This window comes from Microcaecilia unicolor, chromosome 4, assembly GCF_901765095.1.
Source record: "Microcaecilia unicolor chromosome 4, aMicUni1.1, whole genome shotgun sequence".
Lineage (NCBI taxonomy): Eukaryota > Metazoa > Chordata > Amphibia > Gymnophiona > Siphonopidae > Microcaecilia > Microcaecilia unicolor.
The window spans coordinates 192686213-192704400 of NC_044034.1; the positions used below are offsets into that span (position 1 = coordinate 192686213).

The 18188-nt window shown below is 44.0% G+C and overlaps 1 pseudogene; it reads left to right on the forward strand.

Moving 5' to 3' along the window:
- Nucleotides 1–3729: 3729 nt before the first annotated feature.
- On the forward strand, nucleotides 3730–17218 carry LOC115469654 (annotated as a pseudogene).
- The last annotated feature ends 970 nt before the right edge of the window (nucleotides 17219–18188 follow it).

An 18188-nucleotide genomic window follows, 5' to 3' on the forward strand; every position in this document is an offset into this window, starting at 1 on the left:
CAATGTTCAAGCATCTAATAATAATAATATTTTTATATACCGCTCCCACCAAGAGCTCAGCGCAGTTCACAATAAGAATTAGAGTACTATTTTAAAGAAAAAAGAAAGCACAATCAAAATCTAAATCTAAATAAATAATCCATAATGTAAAACTATAAGGGACATTACTGGAAGATTTTCTTTATACAGATATCTATTTTTGAGCATGTATCTTGAAGAGACTCTTGGCAAGGAATCAATACTTGAATGTTATTAGCATAAATATAATATTTATGTCCAAGATTCCTAATACTCTTCCCCATTGGTTTCAAAAAAGTATTAAAATGTATTAGATATTGTGGGGAACCTTGAAGGACCTCACAATTTATATGCCATAGAGAAGATATCTCTGATTCCATTTTTACCTGATGGTTCCTGTGCTTAAAGAATTATGCAAACCAGCTCAGGATATGGTTTTCTGATCTCAGTTCCTCAAGTTGTCTCAGAAGTAGTATCATGATAATATGATGAAATGCACAGGACAAGTCAAGTTGGATTAAAAATAACCTTCACCACTTCAGTCCAGAATTATTTGCATTTATTCCACAAAAGTGGCAACACTGTCTTTGCACTGTGTGCTGTGTGGCATCTGGATTGTGCCTCATCCAGAAACTCATGAGCCTCTAAAAAAGCAAGCAACTAAGGAGGTCCCAATGCTTCCTTTAATTTCCACAAAATGTTCAGATTGGCCATTAGACGTTAAGTCTCACTTTAAATCTAAGTCACCTTCTTCAATAATAGAGAACCATTGGATATTGGCCCTTTGCAAGACATATATGGACATAGCTATCAAAGTGGGCTACCGTTAAGATGGGTTATTTTAACACTAACTTGTGCTATCATAGTTTCTAAAAACCGGGGTTAACAGTAAAACAACACGTCTAAATGGTAGCCTACATTGATAACTTCCCCCTTTATTCACAAACTGCATCAGCCAAAACAAAAAAAGACTTTGGAATGTCTCACAGAAAGCTCAGTGTCACGAATGTGACCGTGCCCTTATGTCCAGACCTACTGTTTCTCTGTATCTAGCTCTGTGACCTCTCCAGTCTGCCTTTTTTCCTGTTGTTGTTCTTCCTGTTAGCCAAGCCTCGCTTTGGTATCCTTGAAGCCAAGCCTCGCTTTGGTCTCCCTGCTTCTGCTTCATTTCCTACTTGTGACATCATCAGCCTACTCAGTTATAAGGACCCAGGGAGCTTTCCTGGGTTGCCTTTGCAACAGGTCTATTTTCTTTTTCTTATACAGTTGTTTGATTCTGAGGGAACTGGTCGCCTTGTTATGCTGTGACTCTGTGGCACAGCTCTGAGCCCTGTGTGAGTGGTTTTGGTTTGAATCTGTATGGATTACTTTCCTGTTAGGTTTGCTCTCAAGCAAAGCCCTCTTCTATTTCTCTATGTGTGATGTTCTGGTTTAAACCTGTTTAGATTACTTGCCTGTTAACTTTGCTCCCAAGCAAAGCCATGTTCTGTTTTTCTGTGTGTGTGTGTGGTTCTGGTTTGAGCCTGAATAGATTCCTTCCTTGTTGTCTAGGCTCTTCAGCTTAAGCCTGTTCTGTTTCCTTGTGTGATTTCCCTTGTTACCGTTCACTGTTCAGAGAGCCGGTTGTTGCCAGCCCAGCTGCTTTCCTTGATTAGCTTACTTCCGTGCAGCTGGGTGTGCTCTGTCTCTGCCTGCCTTTCCTTTCCCTACCTGGCTGTGGGTGCTGTCTGAGTTCTGGTAAGAACATTGTTTGTTTTTCCCTTTGTTTGCTTTAAACCGTTGATTGCAGTGTAAGCCCTGCTTCTTTCTGACTTATAAATTGGAAGCAGCCCTTCCCTTTAGCCTGCTTTAACTCTTTGTCTGCGTTGTTTGCCTCCTGATTCTTGTGAGCATTGCTCCTTATCTGATTTGTGTATGTAAAGGCAGCTTTCCCTGTTTGCTTGCTTTTCCCCTTGTCTCTAGTATCTGTTATTTGACTCTGTGGCACAGCCTTGTGTATTCCTGTAAGTGGCTTCTCTTTATCCTTGTGTGTTGTGTGGCCAGCCTTGTGTATTCTTATGAGTGGCTTCCCTTTACTTTTGAGTCCTGTGTGGCCAGCCTTGTGTATCCTTATGAGTGGATTCCCTTTACCCTTGAGTGCTGTATGGTATAGCCTAGAGTATTCCTATGAGTGGCTTCCCTTTACCCTTCTGTGTGGCACAGCCTTGTGTATTCCTATAGGTGGCTTCCCTTTACACTTGAGTGCTGCGTGGTCAGCCTTGTGTATTCCTATGAGTGGCTTCCCTTTTTCCGTACGCTTGGACTCTGTACGAGTGGGTTTCGGATCGGCCTTGTGGCCCGCCTAAGTGGTCTATCTCCCTTTTCTGGTGGTGCTTGTTGCTTGAGTGTGCCCTGTCTATTTGCCCTGTCTGGTATCTTGGTTGTATTCAGTGCCTGGTTCGCCTCTGCTCTGCGCCTCCCCAGAGGACTTGTCTGCTGCAGCCTGGCTGCAGCCCAAGTGCTCACCATCACAGGTTTTGTGACACTCAGTAGGCAGGGGTCCAAGATGCATTTCCCCTCCCCCTTTTTAAATCATGACACCAAACATTTTACACAAAATAATGAAAATGGTTGAAACAAAGCCCAGTAAACTCAGGAGTAGCTAGAGGAATGAGGGAACTTGTATCCTGGGGTAAATTTTCCTGATTGACTGATGACGGGTAGAGGCAGCTTGTTCCAGCCCACCTGCTAGCTTGTCAACCATTGACTTACTTGCCTGCCTACTAGCTTACTAGCTTGCTAACTCATCAGCCATTGACTTACCTGCTAGCTTGTCAGCCATTGTCTTACTTGCCTGCCTGCTAACCTGTCAGCCCTTGACTTACCTGCTCACCAGCATCTCCCTGCTCATTCCTGTCCATCAGCTCCATCACGCCCCAAACTGCCTGCTAGTCTGTCACCCATTATTTACCTGCCAACCTGCCAACTTGACAGCCATTGACTTACCTGCCCCCCTGCCTCTCCCTGCTCGTTCCTGTCCATCCATAGCTGCTTGCTCCACCATGCAAGCTTGGCAGCCACTGCCTCACTTGCCTGCTTGCTATCTTGCCAACCACTGACTTACCCACTCTCTAGTCCATCAATCCCTCCAATTCCAAGCCTCCGGCTCTTCGCTCTATCTATCTGCTTCTCACCTCAGTCACTACACTTACACCTGTCACATCGCAATCACTACTTATGGCCCCTGTCCACATCCTTTTCCTTGCCCTGTCCCTTCCTAATCTTTTTCCCCTCCCCTTACCGCTGTCTACCGCTGGAACTCATTGCCCACCTGTGTTCCCTCCCGTCCTGCCCGCTTCCCTCACCACCTCACCATCTCTCTTGTCCCCCTCCTCCTTCCTAGCCCTTAATCTCCAACACCTCTTTCCTGCCATTAACCCTTCACCATTCCTCCTAAGTGTACCCCGTCTTCGTCGCCTTCGTCGCCCGACCTCCCCCACCCTCCTCCGAACTCTCCTGTTCCTCCTCCTGCTCTCCGTGGGAGACATTAATTCTAATCCAGGCCCCCCTCACCTGTCCTCCTCCTATCCATGCAAACGCTTCCGTGATGTCTCCAGCCTCGTCTCTATTCCCCTCCTCCCCCCCTCTTCCATCCCCTTCTCATGCACCTTGTGGAATGCCCACTCGATCTGCAATAAACTGCCCTTCACCCACGATCTCTTCATCTCTCGTTCCCTCCATCTGCTCGCCCTAACTGAATCCTGGCTCTCCCCTGACGACTCTGCCTCAGTCGCGGCCCTTTGTCATGGAGGTTATCTCTTCTCCCATGCTCCCCGCCCAGATGGCTGCGGTGGAGGCGTCGGGCTACTTCTCTCGCCCTCCTGTAGTTTCCAACCCCTCCTCCTACCACAGTCTCACTGCTTCTCATCCTTTGAAGCTCACTCCATCCGGCTATTCTACCCATTACCACTCAGAGTTGCAGTCATCTACCGCCCCCCTGATAAGCCCCTCTCTTCATTCCTTACTGACTTCGACGCTTGGCTCACCGTCTTTCTTGATCCCGCATCTCCATCCCTCATTCTTGGTGATTTTAACATTCAGGTTGACAACCCATCCAACTCCTACGCTTCTAAATTCCTCACTCTGATATCCTCTTTTAACCTCCGCCTATGCTCTACCACCCCTACTCACCGTGATGGCCATTGTCTCGACCTCGTTCTCTTCTCTTCTTGCTCACCTTCCAATTTCTGCACCTCAGAAATTCCTATCTCAGATCATCACCTAATCACCCTCACACTTCATCACCCTCCCCCTCAACCTCGCCCAACTATAACCACTGCCTTCAGGAATCTCCAAGCTGTCGACCCCCCTACCCTATCCTCTCACATCTCCACTCTCTTCCCTTCCATCTCGTCTTCTGAATCTGTCGACACAGCTGTCTCTACCTACAATGAAATTCTCTCCACTGCTCTGGATACCCTAGCACCATCTGTCTCTCGTCCCATTAAGCGCATTAATCCTCAGCCCTGGTTAACCCCTTGCATCCGTTACCTTCGCTCCTGCACCCGATCTGCTGAACGACTCTGGAGGAAATCTCGCACCCTGCCAGACTTCACCCATTACAAATTCATGCTATCCTCCTTCCAGTCCTCCCTATTCCTCGCCAAACAAGATTATTATTCTCAATTAACCAATTCTCTTGGCTCCAACCCTTGTCGCCTCTTCGCCACCCTCAACTCCCTACTTAAAGTACCCTCCGCTCCCACCCCCCCCTCACTCTCTCCTCAAACACTAGCTGACTACTTCCGCGATAAAGTATAGAAAATAAACCTTGAATTCATTTCCAAGCCTTCTCCTCCCTGTGGCTTCTTAAACCCACTCCCTCAACCAACCTAACCTGGCCTCCTTCTCCTCCTTCCTGAGATCACCAAAGAGGAAACTGCTCGCCTTCTTTCTTCCTCTAAGTGCATCACCTGTTCCTCTGATCCCATTCCACCAATCTGCTTACCAACATCTCTCCTACAGTTAACCCCTCAATCTGTCACATCCTCAACCTCTCTCTCTCTCCACTGCTACTGTCCCTGACACCTTCAAGCACTGCTGTAGTCACACCCTCTTCTCAAAAAACCCTCACTTGACCCCACCTGTCCCTCCAACTACCGCCCCATCTCTCTTCTACCCTTCCTCTCCAAACTACTTGAACGTGCTGTCCACAGCCGCTGCCTTGACTTCCTCTCCTCTCAGGCCGTCCTCGACCCGCTTCAATCCGGCTTTCGCTCACTACACTCAACAGAAACAGCACTCTCTAAAGTCTGCAATGACCTGTTCCTTGCCAAATCCAAAGGTCACTATTCCATCCTCATCCTCCTCGACCTATCTGCCGCCTTTGACACCGTCAATCATAATTTACTTCTTGACACATTGTCCTCATTTGGATTCCAGGGCTCCGTCCTCTCCTGGTTCTCCTCGTATCTTTCCCAACGCACCTTCAGAGTATTTACTAACGGCTCTTCTTCCACCCCCGTTCCTCTCTTTGTCGGGGTCCCTCAAGGATCTGTCCTTGGACCACTTCTTTTCACTTCTTCCCTGGGCTCGTTGATCTCATCACATGGATTCCAATACCATCTCTATGCTGATGACACCCAGCTTTACCTCTCCACTCCCGACATCACAGTCGAAACCCAGACCAAAGTTTCTGCCTGCCTTTCAGACATCGCTGCCTGGATGTCCAACCGGCATCTGAAACTGAACATGGCAAAGACTGAACTCCTTGTCTTTCCACCCAAACCCTCTTCTCCTCTTCCCCCACTTTCCGTCTCTGTTGACAACGCCCTCATCCTCCCTGTCTCTTCAGCCCGCAATCTCGGAGTCATTTTCGACTCCTCCCTCTCCTTCTCTGCCCATATCCAGCAGACAGCTAAGATCTGTCGCTTCTTCCTCTATAATATTAGCAAAATTCGCCCTTTCCTCTCTGAACAGACCACCCGAACCCTCGTCCACTCGCTCGTTACCTCTCGCCTTGACTACTGCAACCTTCTCCTCGCTGGCCTCCCGCTTAGCCACCTATCCCCCCTTCAATCTGTCCAAAATTCCGCCGCACATCTTATCTACCGCGTGAACTGATACTCTCATATCACCCCTCTCCTCAAGTCGCTTCACTGGCTCCCGATCCGCTACCGTATACAGTTCAAGCTTCTCCTATTGACCTTCAAGTGCACTCAATCTGCAGCCCCCCCACTACCTCTCTACCCTCCTCTCCCCTTATGTTCCCACCCGTAACCTCTGCTCTCACGAAAACTCACTCCTATCTGTACCCTTCTCCACCACCGCTAACTCCAGACTCCGCCCCTTCTGCCTCGCATCACCTTATGCCTGGAACAGACTTCCTGAACCCATACGCCGTGCGCCCTCCCTGCCCATTTTCAAGTCCTTACTCAAGGCCCATCTCTTCTCCCTTGCTTTTGGCGCCTAACCACCTTCCCCTTTCCTGATACCTACACTGGCTACATAGCGTGTTACCGTTAGATTGTAAGCTCTCTTGAGCAGGGACTGTCCTTCCCCATGTCTAAACTTGTACAGCGCTGCGTAACCCTGGCAGCACTATAAAAATGCTAAGTAGTAGTAGTAGAAAACCCAACTCATAAGCCATTTACTTTGAATTCAAAACAAATCACTAGCTTTTGGCCATAGTCCACAAAAGGGATACATTATCAATGTGGGATACCGTTAAGACATATTATTTTACTGTTAACCCCAGTTATTAGTAACCAGGTTCCACTGCATAAAATGAGACCTGTGCTAAAATAGCATGAGTTAGTGGTAAAAAAAAAATGTCTTAATGGTAGCCCACATTGATAACTATGCAAAAAAAAACCCTGAGCAATTGGCCTCAGCAACAGCAAAGGTGGTCCCAGGAAGAAGGAACAATCTACGGTAAACAAATTTATAGAAGAAGGACCCGACTTGACCAAGTTTCAGCAACTGCCTGCATCAGGGGTCATCCGATCCTTCAACAAAAAGGTAATCACATTAATGGAAAAAATCCTTCTGGTAGTGTGTAAATTCTCCCTTTTTTCCCGGTTGCCCCTCACAGAGAAACCTCTGCTAAGAGAAGAGGAGAACGAATTTGGGCGCGGTTTATAGAATAGTGCTTACTTATGGGAATTGCACTTCACTTTAGGTGTGGCCATTTGCACCAACTGAAATGTGGTGCAAATGTACACACCAACATTAGGCATGCATCTCCAGTATTCTATAACAATTTTAGGAACGCTCCCGTTATGACCATGACTCTCCTATTTCCGCACCCCCTTTTTCGGATCGTGTCTGTGCTTAAATTTATAAGCATAAGTGCCAATTAAACCTAATTAGTGCCAATAATTGCTTGTTAAAAAGTAAGTTATTGGCACAAGTTAGCTCATTAAATTAAATTGTGCTCACAACTTGGACATTTTTTGCACTTTGTGTGCACTTTTTGATGACTTTTATAGAATTCAGGGGCTAATGATCTTGTTCCCATAATAACAAAATTAGAATAAAAACCTAAACAAAATAAAATTCAAATAAATAAACAGGAAATGAAATTAAAATGCTTAGGCTGCACACCCCTAGTATATAATGATGTGAAATTAACATATACAGTAGTGTTATAGAAATAAAAGATATATATTTAAATACTATCTATTGAACATTATAGGTAGGGTTCATCATAAAGACAAAAGTGCTATAATCAAAGTTTATAAAAAGTTACTAGATCTCTTGTGTTCAGTTACACTATGAAGGTAAATTTAAAAGTCATTTCCATGGGCAAAACAGTGCTTTATTCAATTAATGAGCTTTAGAAAATTGCTCACTCTATATGCAGATAGAACCATGTGCATAGGCTCATTATATGCACACTTGTATCTGAAATGGGGGTGAACCTGAGGGCAGGGTTTGGAAATACATGCTCGTTTCTGAATTTTCAAAAGTATAAAGGCATTCTCTTTGGAAAAGGTAGCTGCATAAATATATGAATTGGTATCGCGCCTTGAAGCATAAGGAAATTATATCCATGTTCAAGGTCCATCTCAGATCACATTATGAACAGTGAATGCATCTAATATCTAGTCTGACATTTTGCTTAGATACTGACCCTCCTCATTTCATTGTGGTTGTACTCAATACTAAGGACTAAATGATGCAAAACAGCTCATTAGGATGAAAAATAGGATCCTCCCTGCTCAAAACAGGACAAAACATTTCCCACTGGGCTACCACTAGCATGTGATGCCTTGTTTGAGCACCTGCTCTATGTGTCACTGCTCATGTGAACCCGCTGCCCTCCCCACAACTGCAGGTCATATTTGACAGTTGTATATACAGTCCCAATACAGATTTAGAACATACTTTATGCACAGCAAAACAATGACAGGAATGGGAACATCAATTCTGGGATGAATCATTGTTGAATCATTGTTTTCTAATTTTCTTCTCCATAACAGTTAGTGGCATTATCCATGCAAGTAAATCTGCAGAATACTTTTAATGGTAAAGGGTAGTGGATTTTATATGCCTTTCTGTAGTACAACCAAACTGGTTTACATTCATTCATTATTTATTTATTTCATTTGTATCCCACATTTTCCCACCTCTTTGCAGGCTCAATGTGGCTACAATATATCATGAATAGTGGAAATATATAAGAAATAGACATTTAGTATTGCAAAAAATCTTGGGTAAACATGATAATGATAAAAAGCATGATAATAGTATAACAAGCAAATATCTTAAGGCAGTACTGGATATATGTGTAGGAGTTCACATTTGTTGATCTTTGTGGTATGCCTTGTTAAAAAGATGGGTCTTCAATAGTTTGCGGAAGTTAGTTAGTTCATAGATCATTTTTAAGTTGCGCGGCAGCGCGTTTCCAGAATTGTGTGCTCAAGTAGGAAAAGGTTGATGCATGCATTAGTTTTATATTTTAGACCTTTGCAGTTGGGGAAGTGAAGATTAAGGAATGTGCGGGATGTTTTTTTTAGCGTTCCTGGGTAGTAATTCTATCAGGTCTGACATGTAGGCTGGGGCATCTCCATGAATGATTTTGTGAACTAGGGTACATATTTTGAACATGATGCATTCTTTGAGTGGGAGCCAGTGTAGCTTTTCTTGTAGGGGTTTAGCACTTTCATATTTTGTTTTGCTGAATATGAGTCTAGCTGCAGTGTTCTGGGTTGTCTGAAGTTTTTTGATTATTTGCTCTTTGCAGCCAGCATATAGTGCATTGCAATAGTCTAGATGGCTGAGTACCATTGATTGTACCAGGTTGCAGAAGACGGTCCTTGGGAAGAAAGGTCTTACTCTTTTTAATTTCCACATTGAGTGGAACATCTTCTTGGTTGTATTTTTCGCGTGATTTTCAAGTGTTAGGTGACGATCAATGGTAACACCAAGAATTTTTAGGGTGTCCGAAATTGGAAGATTCAGTTTTGGTGTGTTAATGGTGGTGAATTTGTTTGTGTTATGTTGAGAGGTGAGTATTAGGCATTGGGTTTTTTCTGCATTGAGTTTCAGCTGAAATGCATCCGCCCATGAATGCATGATATGTAGGCTCTGGTTGATATCATTGGAAATTTCCTTTAAATCTTGTTAAATGGGATGTAGATCATTACATCATCTGCGTATATGTATGGGTTGAGGTTTTGGTTTGATAGTAGTTTGGCCAAGGGTATCATCATTAAGTTGAATAAGGTCGGTTGAGAGGGGGGATCCCTGTGGAACTCCACATTCAGGTATCCATTGGGCTGATGTAGTCGAATTAGATGTCACTTGGTATGATTGTGTGGTTAGGAACCCTTTGAAACCCAATTGAGAACGTTGCCTCCAATTCCGAAGTACGTCCTAGGATATGTAATAGTATTCCGTGATCGACCATGTCGAAGGCGCTGGACATGTCAAATTGTAGGAGTAGTACGTTCTTGCCAGTTGCAATATACAGGTACTTTCTCCATCTAAGTTTTTGTACCTGGGGCAATGGAGGGTTAAGGGGTTCTTTTACGAAGCTGCAGTAAAAGGGGCCCTGCACTAGTGGCAGGAGTGTGCGAAGAGGACTCTTTCATTGCAGCAGGTAAAAAGGTAAAAAAAAGAAGTGAGTGTATGGTAAGTATGCACTTCCCGCGTGACCATTTTGGGGAAGAGCACTTACCGCCACCCATTGAGATGCGCTGCCTGATTACTGCTGGGTAACACCAGTGGTACAAATATGGAAATAAATTTCCATAGCACCAGAAATGTCGCACACTAGAGGTGGAATTACTGCCAAGTTGCTACGGTAGGTTGGCTTGCGCCAAGTTATTGGAGATAGCGAAGCTTTTAAACTAGAACCTGGGGGAAGGCTGACAGTCGTTCAAAAACTCATGGTTTGAAACAAGGTATCTTTCAAAAATATCACCAAAACAGGGAAGATAGGGTATCCCGATAGCAAGGTTGCAATAGAGACCATAGTAGACCAGCAGGCTCATTTTCAAAAGAGATAGACATTCAAAAGGTGACATAAGTCAGCATTTGGACGGCTATCTCACAGAAACGTCCAAATCAGTATTATCGAAACCTCTTTTTGGCCGTCTTTCTCTGAAGTCCGTCAGAAGGATGTCCAAATCTCAATGGGGTGTGCCAGGACGTTCAAGGTGAGACTTGGGCATTCCTAAGACATGGACAATAATGGAACAAAACAAATATGTCCAAGACTAAAACTTAGATGTTTTGAGCTACACCTGTTTTTATAGCAAATAGCTGCAGTGGGAATTGAACCCACTTCTCCAGGATCAAAGTCTACTGCACTAGCTACTAGGCTACTCCTCTACACCACAGAAGAAGTGCCCCAAATGACCACATGACCACTGGAGGGACTCGGGGATCACCTCCCCTTACTCCCCCAGTGGTCACTATTCCCCCTCCCACTCAAAAAAATGTGATTAAAAATATTACTTGCCAGCCTCAGATGTTATACTCAGGTCAATTAGAATAGCATGCAGGTCCCTGGAGTAGTCTAATAGTGGTGCAATGCACTGTAGACAGGTGGACCCAGGCTTCTACCTCCCCCTACTTGTTACACTTGTGGAGTAAACTGTGAGTCATCCAAAACCAATGGGCGTAGTTTGGGGGGCGAGAGGGGCATTGCCCCCCCAAATGACAGTCTTACCCCAGTGCTTTTTTTGTGCCGGTACTGTCGGGCGGTGGTAGTAAAAGCAGCAAGCAGGCAGGCTCAACTCCGTCCTTTGCTTCCCTGCCCTCTCAGCGTCCTGCCCGCCTGAAAGGAAATGACATTAGAGGAAGGCGGGACTCAGAGAGGGCAGGGAAGCGAAGGACGGAGTCGAGCCTGCCTGCTTGTTGCTTTACTACCGCCGCCCGCCAGTTCACCGCTGCAACTTTGGTACTAGAGAGTGGAGTGGAAGTGAGTCAGCCTATCTAGTAAATCTCTGTTTCCACTCCCCCGCGCAGCCGTCGCCGTTCACTCAAAACACAGCAAGCAAACCTGTGAGCTGCTGCATCCACATTGTCGTTCTTTATTGTTGGTCCATCTTTAACAAGTCTAACACTGTTTTTGTTGGGTAGGCAGTGCCTTACAAGGTGGAGGAGGAAAATAAACAATTGAATATCACTAAAACACTTCAAAAATTATTGTAGCTAGTAGAAACAGCAATTATAAATCTGTAGTTTGTGCTCATTTTTCTTCACTGTTATTCTATACAATTCAGATGGCCAGATTTCAGTGAGAATATTCTGTTTCTGATGGGTTCATCTTAACTGTCTTAATCTGCCTTGGGAAGCCTAGTGTTTATAAAGATGATGGAAATATATTAAAATTAAATGGAAGTAGAATTAAACTGTCCTTTCATTGGGGCACATGGAATCACATCCTCATCTGTTTTGTAGGTTACCCTGGACATGGATAGGGGGGAAGGGAAGGGGAGAGAGGAGAGTTGCTGGACATGGATGGATGGAGGGGAGGGCAGGAGAAATGTTGGAGGGAAGGAAAGACAGAGGAAGGAGATACACACGGATGGAGGGGAAGGGAGAGAGGTTGAAATGCTGGACATGGATGGAGAGGAGGGAAGAGACAGGAAGTGAGATGAACATGGATGGAGGGGAGGGGTAGACGAAAATGTTTTATATGGATGAAGCAGAGGAGGAAAGCCGGCATGCGCAGCAGGAGTACGGCCCCACGCACGTTTGTATTATGCTTTGCCAGGGAGGGGGAGGGAGGGAGTGAGTGAGTGAGAGAACGAGAGGCAGAGAAGGAAAGGGAAGAGCATGTAAGTTCATGGTTCCTCCAGGCTGCCAGTAGGAGAGAAAAAGAGAGAGAGAGATGGGAGATGCCATGAAGGGGGAGGGGAGGGAGACACTGGATAGAATGGGGAAGGCGATGGAAAGAAAACAGGATGGGCAGGGGAGAGAGGAGATTGCTGGACAACGGGGATTGATGGAGGGGACAGGGGAGAGAGAAAATTTGCTGGAGATGGATGGAGGAGAAGGCAGGGGAGAATGGAGAGTTGCTGGACATGGATGGATGGGGAGGAGGGCAGGGGACAGAATAGAAATTGCTGGACATGGAGCGGAGGGCAGGGGAAGGAGGAGAATTGCTGGACATGGATAGATGGAGGGGAAAGAGGAGAGAGGAAATTTGCTGAATATGGATGGATGGAAGAGAGGGTAGGGGAGAATGGAGAGTTGCTGGACATAGATGGAGGGGAGGGCAGGGGAAGAGGAGAATTCCTGAACATGGATGGATGAAGAGGGGGCAGGGGACAGAGGACATTTGCTGGATATGGGTGGATGGAGGAGAGGGCAGGGGAGAATGGAGAGTTGTTGGATGGATGGATGGAGGGGAGAGAAGTCAGGAAGGAGATGCACATGGATGGAGGGGAGGGAAGAGAGGAGAAATGCTGGACATGGATGGAGTGGAGGGCAAGGAAGAGAGGAGAAATGTTGGGCAAGGATGGAGGGAAGGAAAGACAAAGGAAGGAGATGCACATGGATGGAGGGGAACGGAGAGAGGAGAAATGCTGGACATGGATGGAGGGGAAGGAAGACAGGAAGCAGATGCACATGGATGGAGGGGAGTGAGGAGAAATGCTGGATATGGATGGAGGGGAAACTGCTGAGTTTAAGGGCTGGTTTGGAATACGTTGAGGGAAGATACTGAAACTCGAGGAAGGATAGGGACAGGGCTACAGATGGTAGATAGGATGCATAAGGACACAGGAGGATGGTGGACATGGTGAGAGAAAGAATATCAAATGGAAAGAAGACACTGCATAAAACAGAAGACACTGGGACCAAAGCGAATAGAAAACTAAATGATCAGACAGCAAAGGTAGAAAAAGTATTTTATTCAGAATTTATTAATTGGAATATGTCAGCTTTTTGAAATGTGCATCTGTGATATTTTGCATGTAAGTTTCAATTTTTCTGGTATTGCTGCATGCTGAGTCTGACACTTTCCAGTTCAGTATTTTGCCTTCATATTTTTTGATTGCTAGTTCCTTGTGTCATGTCTGTTGTGTCATGTGTTTTTCATGTGTGATCAAGATGCAGTATTCTGCTAGCACATAGTATTTGCAGCCCTTTTTGTTTTGCTTTTTTTTTCACGAGGTAGTGTATTGGTATTTTAGAGCCTGGTGTAATTACAGTTCTGCCCTTTTCACGCATAAGGTTGTAGCTCGTCCTGTCCTTGGAATAGTGCTGTTATGGTTTAGTAAGGTTATGAGTGTGTTTTTGCACAAGTTTGTGTATAGTGTTTTGCAGTGGAGAGATTATGTGTTGGCCTTACTGAGGTGGCACCAAAACATCAGAAAGGGTGTAGAGCCTAAATCATGACGCACTACCTCTTGAAGGATCTACATATAGAACCTATGCATTTCTAAGGTCAACACTGGCATGGTATGGGAAGGGGTTGGGGAAATACTACTGGAGAGGAAGAGGGAGTGCTGGGTAAGGAGGAAAGAAGGAAGGAAGGAAGAGCTGGCTGATATCTCATACATATTCATTATGGTTATTCCCCAAAAAGCCAGTTCTTTTTCCCTTCCTTCCTTCCTCCATTCCTCCATATTAGCATATTCATTTGTGTATATATATATGCAAATGAATATGCTAATATGCTCCGCCCATCCTTTGTCCCCCCCCCCCCCCCCAAAATGAAACAGTCAACTACGCCCATGTCCAAAACCCACTGTACCCTCATATTGGTGCTCCCTTCACCTGTAAGGGCTATGGTAGTGTGTATAGTTGGGTTAGTGGGTTTTGATTGGATTTTGGGAGGCTCAGCAGACAAGGTAAGGCAGCAATGGTGAGATGTATACGTGAGAGCATTTTATAAAGTCCACTGCAGTGCCCCCAAGGAGGCCTTATTGCTTTCCTGGGATGTCACTTTTCCACTATTCTACCTGATGCCAAGCTTTCTATTTTTTTATAACGTCTGAGCCTTGTGTCTATTGTTTATCATTAGATTTGGGCATTGAATTCAAATCTATAGATGAAAAGGAGGTCTCATTATATATATCTAAATACCAGAGTGCTATTTTTCCATACTTCATAGCAAGAGTGTACATTCCCTAATTACCTGTCCCAATGCAACTGAAGCCTTTACCTCCTCAGTGCATGTAAATGGTTTCATCCCTGTGTGGATTCTCTGATGCCATGTGAGGTTTTCTTTCCAACCAATGCTTTTACCACACTTAGGACATATAAATTGTTTCACTCCTATGTGAATTCTCTGGTGCACTGTGAGGTTTACCTTCTGACCAAAGCTTTTACCAGACTCTATACATGCAAATGGTTTCTCTCCCGTGTGGACTTTCTGATGCACTTTGAGATTTACATTACAACCAAAGCTTTTACCACACATAGAACATGTGAATGGTTTCACTTTATTGTGGATTTTCTTGTGTATTTTGTACGTTTTGCATTTGGATGTATTTGTTTGAAAATGGACCAAAAAATAAAACATCCAAATCACAAAACATTTTTCCAAACAGCATTTTCAAAAGGAAAAGAGACTTTTTTTTTTGTAGGAAATGACCTTTCCTGTTCTGATTTTGGACATTTTACAAAAAATGTTCAAATTCAGACTTAGATGTCATATCCAAAAATACCCCTTGTGCATTTAACTAGACCAACATCACAAGGAACAGCAGTGGGAATTGAACCCATGTTGCCAGGATCAAAGCCCGCTGCACTAACCATTAAGCCACTCCTCTGTTTTGAAGGTCTTACATTTAGATGTCTTTTGTTCAAAAATGGAACAAAAAAAAAGGCCGTTCAAATCACAAAACGTCCAAATCCAAAGTATTTTTGAACACAAAACATAGACGTCCATCTTTTTCAAAAACGACCTTCTTTCCTGTTTGGAATTTGGACAACTTTCTTCCAGTTAGTCCTGATAATCTGAATAGCTTCTATGTTACAATGAAGAGACAAGGTCATCAGAATTACCACTGAATTTTTGTTGAACTGGCAAGCATTGCTTTGCAGAATTATTTTTGAAGAGGCAATAGCAGCTCCCTGCGATGGGAGCTGCTATTGCCCCTTCAATTGCCAACCTATATTTGGCGATTTTCAAAAGAAATTCTTAGGATCACATGAACATCAGGGTTCTATAGCTTTAAAGCTGTGAGAACAATCCATGACCACCTAAACTTCAGGAAATCACTAAAAACCAACCTCTTCAAAAAGGCTTACCCTACCAATCCAACATAAATCCCTACTCCCGGCTACACAGCAAAACCAATGATCATACTGGACAATATACAACCTTACCTCCCTTTGACCGTCATGGTGCCTGAAACACACTTACCTTATTCGACCACAATATAACCTTGTATTTGTTCTCTACTGGACTTGGTGAACACCTTTACGGTACTGTGTAAGCCACATTGAGCCTGCAAATAGGTGGGAAAATGTGGGGTACAAATGTAACAAATAAACGTTCAAATTCTGACTTAGACGTTTCTTTCGAAAATGCCCCTCCAGATGTCTTTAAATAAAAAGCAGACAAAAGATTGCAAATTAACACTGTCAACTACTGAGCAAGATGTAAATAAGAATAATAAACATAGTTTGAAATGTCTATATGCAAATGCCAGAAACCTAAGAAATAAGATGGGATAGTTAGAATATATTGCACTAAATGAAAAACTAGATATAATAGGCATCTCTGAGACCTGGTGGAAGGAGGATAACCAGTCGGACACTATCATACCAGGGTTATACCATAGTGATAGGGTGGATCGAATTGGTGGAGGGGTAGCATTGTATGTTAAGGAAGGCCTTGAACCAAATAGATTGAAAATTCTGCAGGAAACAAAATGCATCTTGGAATCCCTAAAGAATGAAATTCCATGTGTAAAAGGGAAAGGGATAGAGAAAGGAGTGTACTACTGTCCACCTGGCCAAGATGAACAGATGGATGCAGAAATGTTATCGGAAATTAGGAAAGCTAACATACTAGACAACACAATAATAATGGGTGATTTCAATTACAATCTCAGAGAACGTACAAGTATGCAATTAGACAGGCTAAAAACACTACTTTAAAACCAAGATCGGCCCGGATTACAATGATACGAAAAAGCTCTACTTCTTTGTTAACAAATTGACGGATACTACCGCTCTTACATCTACAAGTACCGATATCCCATCTGCTGCAGATCTAGCCAAGTTTTTCCAAGAAAAACTCATAAAATTACAGAGTTCCCTTCCAAAGAACAATTCCAGCATTAGTGATTTTATTAGTGGCCTGGATCCAGGATCCGGTGAGCATCCAGCTTACCGTTCGTTTTCACGCTTCTCACCTCTTTCTGTAGATTCCATTAAGCAGGAGTTCCACAGATTTTCCAGGAAATATTGCAAGCTGGATGTTTGCCCAAACTACTTACTCCAGTGTGCCCCTACCTGGTTTCTAACTGACCTGACGCTACATTTCAACTTCATGCTTGGTAATGGCAAGTTCCCAGTAAGTTATGGAAACATCTTGCTTACCCCTGTACCCAAAGATGCCAAGAAAAAAAGCAATGACCTGTCCAACTATCGGCTGATTGCATCTATTCCACTTTTTGTGAAACTGATGGAGAGCATGGTGAATAAACAACTCAATGAGTACTTGGACAAGTTTAATATTTTGCATGACTCGCAGTCAGGATTCCGTCTGCTCCATAGTACTGAGCCGTACTCGTCACTCTCCTGACCAACTTTAAGAGGGAAATAGCTGTTGGAAAGAGTATTTTGCTTTTACAGTTCGACATGTCTAGTGCCTTTGATATGGTGAACCATAACATCTTACTGCGGCTCATTGATTACTTTGGAGCCAATGGAAATGTTTTAGCCTGGTTGAAAGGCTTTCTAACCTCAAGAACTTACCAAGTTAACTCCAGCACTAGCTTATCACCTCTTTGGAAAGCAGACTCTGGTGTGCCGCAGGGTTCCCCACTTTCGCCAACTCTCTTCAACATAATGTTGATTCCTTTGGCCACGGCCCTTTCCAAATTTGGGCTCAACCCGTTTATTTATGCAGATGACATCACTATCTTCATTCCTTTTAAAAAAGACCTAAGCAAAATTACCAGTGAATTGACTGGGCCAACTCATTTAAATTCAAGCTCAATACTGAGAAAACTCATTGTCTAATTCTCTCCTCTCCTTATAACAAATTCACGCCCCCAGCATTAATCATTCCTGAGCTTGTCTTGCCAATCTCGGAGTCCCTAAAAATATTAGGTGTCATTGTTGATAGAACCTTAACCCTGGAGCAACAAGCGAACTCTACAGCCAGGCAAATGTTCTTCTCTCTTTGGAAACTTAAACGTATACAACCTTATTTCCCTAGAGAAGTATTCCACAATTTAGTTCAATCACTAGTCATAAGCCGCCTTGATTACTGCAATGGAATTTATGGGGGGTGCACAGATATGCTCCTAAAAAAACTACAAACTGCCCAGAACACAGCAGCCAGGCTCATCTTTGGTAAATCGAGATTCGATAGTTCAAGGTCACTGCGTGAGAAGCTGCACTGGCTTCCTGTGAAGGACCGAATCGCTTTTAAAATTTGCACTCTGGTGCACAAAATCATCTACAGTGAAGCCCCTGCTTATATGGACACCCTAATTAACCTGCTGCCTAGGAACTCTCACAAATCAGCTAGTTCATACTTAAATCTC